This window comes from Aegilops tauschii, chromosome 4 (genome assembly GCF_002575655.3).
Source record: "Aegilops tauschii subsp. strangulata cultivar AL8/78 chromosome 4, Aet v6.0, whole genome shotgun sequence".
Lineage (NCBI taxonomy): Eukaryota > Viridiplantae > Streptophyta > Magnoliopsida > Poales > Poaceae > Aegilops > Aegilops tauschii.
Window position 1 is genome coordinate 509,207,114 of NC_053038.3, and position 3,274 is coordinate 509,210,387.

The 3,274-nt window shown below is 49.8% G+C and overlaps 1 long non-coding RNA gene across 2 annotated transcripts; it reads left to right on the forward strand.

The window, feature by feature from the left end:
• Nucleotides 1-2,549: 2,549 nt before the first annotated feature.
• LOC120962630 (uncharacterized) lies at nt 2,550-3,000 on the forward strand. 2 transcript variants are annotated; one of them, XR_012182896.1, is made up of 3 exons: nt 2,550-2,632; nt 2,724-2,840; nt 2,936-3,000. It is a non-coding gene; the product is annotated as an uncharacterized lncRNA (long non-coding RNA). The 2 variants fall into 2 exon arrangements; XR_006662095.2 differs by having other exon boundaries at nt 2,727-2,840.
• Nucleotides 3,001-3,274: the final 274 nt, after the last annotated feature.

Sequence of the window (3,274 nt, forward strand, 5' to 3'; positions counted from 1 at the left end):
CTCGTGAAGGTGGCGGCGGCCGAAGCCGTTCGCCGCCGCGCCATCGCCTGGGTAGCGCTCGGCCATTGGGGGAACTGGAAACGGCGAGAAGAGAGGGAGGAACGGGGGCGTCGGCGGTGGAGAGCGAGGTTTGTGCGTGGCTCACCGGTGCGGGAGGGGGCGACTTATATAGGCGACGCCCGCGTGGCCGCCGTGTGTACTCGTGGCGGGCGAGGGACGCGCGTCGCCCCGCCTTCACTGTGCCGCCCGTGAGGCATCAATGGAGGCTGACCGGCGCGGCAGCTTTGGCATTGATTCCCCCGCGGGAACCGAGGCGATGAGGACGACGAAGCGACGAGAACAGCCGAGTCGCTGCCAAGGAGGGCCCGCCGATTTTCGCGCCAAAATCGATTCGGCCAGCGCCCCCCAGCGCGCCGGGTTCGGCCTGGGTCCGCCGGCACCAATTTCGGCCCGAGTCGGCGAAAAAAGGGCCTTTGGGGGCGCGACTGGGCTGGATTTTCGGCACTGGCGGCCAAAAGATCGCCTGGGGGCCTTGTTGGGGGTGCGGCTGGAGATGCTCTAAAATGTATGCGATCAAATTGACCGTTCTACTCGCCCGTTCCGATGAACAAGTAGTTGCCACACTTGGCTCTGGAAAAAGTCTACCCTCTCCGTCTAGGTGTGTAAGTCACCTTACGAAAACCAAATAATCCCAAAACACTTAGGCATGGTACATTAACTCCCTCCGTGTTTCTTGTTTTGTGACATATCAACCAATAAGAGATGTGGGCCGTGCATGCTTTCAATGACTTGAGACTATCAAACATGACATGCAGTGGTTAGTTCATTGCATGCAATGCTACTCCCTCTTTTCCGGTTTATAGGGCTTATCTCAAAATTTTAGTTTTCCCATTTTATAAGGCTCAATTTGGTTGTTCCCCATCACATGTTCAGATTCCAAGGTGCATTAAATCATTGCATGCAAGTATTAAGAGAAAATTGACCAATGCATGTATTTTATGCATGCATGCATGCATTGCAATTAATGCATTCGTAAACATAATTTTTTGAGGAAAACAAGAGCATTAATTGGGTGCTTTTGCAAACTACAAAAAGTATTAAACCACTCACCATCTACCTTGGTTGGTGAGATTTTTGAATTGAGCATTATAAACCGGAAAGGATGGAGTATTAATTAGTAAAAAATTAAGTTTTCTCGTTTTTCTCTCCGCCTTGGTCGCGGTGCACAATATAAGATGACTTGCACACCTAGAAGAAGGGAGTAAAATAAACCTTAAACTTGTAGACGAAAACTAAATCAAACCTTGAACTTCGAATCCCTGAAATTAACACACCGAACTCTTTAACCCCGGTCTATTCTAAATCTTGAGGGCATTCCCAAACAAGGATTGTTGACGTGGCAGCTTAAATCCGGGATCTCAGGCTTCATCCGAGCGCTACTAGGCCGGCCCACTAAGCATGAAGCATGATTTTTTCATAACACGCTATTTAAAAATGGACACCGATAACTGCCACACGTGTGGTGTATCGGGTGGTTGTGTCGCACGCCTCGTGTGGCATGGAGAAGAACCCGACCGCACGACCGCGTCCGGGCGCGCGCAGCCACAGCCCGCACGTCCGGTGTGTGGCAAAACCGCCCACACGTCCGGGCCAAACGACCGCGCTGCCCGCACGACCCAGCACGCCAGCCGTCCCGTGCTCCTTCCGATCCCCAGTCCGCCCTGCCGCCATTGTCTCGCACCTCTCGATCCCCTACCTCCGTCGCCTTCCTTCACTAGTTGCCATGGCAACCAGAGCAGATCCCTAGCGCCTTTCCCACAGCTAACCACCCACCCCACCCCCCTACCCCCCTCCCACCCCAACCCCGCCCTCCCAAGATGACGAGCTAAAACAGGTGGATCCCCGATCTCCTGCTATTTCTCGACCTTCTTTTGTCCAGAAATCTGAATTTGCAAAATTTTCCCACGAAGATGGCGACTGGATCCACGCTATCAGGGCAAACACCCCACGAATTTGTGTGTCTTTGCATTTGTCCACCAACATACGCCAGATCTGCCATATACTATGCTAGACTTGTGCCAAGCTTCTGGGTTGGCTTGATGCGAGTAGTTGGTAGCGTAGTAATCACTATAAAATAGGGAGAGAAAGGAGGAATTTGGCATGGGGAGGGAGGAAAAATAATTGCCACTTGTATCTAACGTCAGTTGCCATCTATCGTTGTCCGTAGTTGCCACCATGTTATATTATTGCTTGCCATCCTATTTTATTTTCTGTTGCCATCGCTTCAAAATGATAGATGGCATCCAGAATTCAGAAAAGAAAAATGGATGTGCATGTCCTACTTGCCATGAGGTGTTGGTTGCCTACGCAAGAAATGTTATGAGATTGTCGTGTTATCTTCTATGTGCAAACAGCAAGAACGCTTTTTGCGGATTGTTGATGCGTTCTTGTTCATGCAGTGACTAAAAGCACAGTGGCAGAAAAGAAAAAAGCAGAAGAATAAATCACGAAGATGGCACTGATCCTTGGCTTTCTCAAAGGGCGGAAACGCCACCTTGGGATGCAGCAGAGTACAATCAACTCATTTCTTCAGGGCCATTGCTGCCACTACTAGAGCACTACGCGGGCATCGGTACGATGCATGATAAACAAAGAAGAAACAGTTGCCATGTTCGTGACGATGAAGATGTCATTCTACTTATGTCCTACAATCTATTTTTTAGCAGGTTCTTATGACCAAACCACAATCAGGGGGGCAGCATGGCAAGTTTCGTCACAGGGCGCTAACGCTGACAAATGTACGGGCAACCAACTTCAGCTAGCTAATGTGGCAAATCAAGGTAATGCATACGAAAAAGGAACTTATTGTTCTGGACATGAAATTAAACTTGCAAGGATGGCAAAAGACTCGTGAGTTATATCGGAAAAAATGTAGGACCTTCATGCAGCACGTGGCATCAGGCAGCAACCATGTACCTGCCATCAACGTCGTACACAGGTGAGCGCATGAAAGTGAAGTTGTGGAAAGTGAGTTAGGAGAAAGGAACATATATGCCAGCTGCAGTTGCCATGCCTGGACAGCTTCGGTTGCCATGGCTGGACAAACTGCAGTTGCCATGCCTGGACAACCGCAGTTGCCATGTATAATCAAATGTGACTGCAATGTCTAAACAACCGTGGATGACAAGTGTGAACAAATCTGTGTGCCATGGTTGGACCACTACATGTGCCATGTTGAACAAACTATAGTTGCCATGCAATGACCAACTGCTAC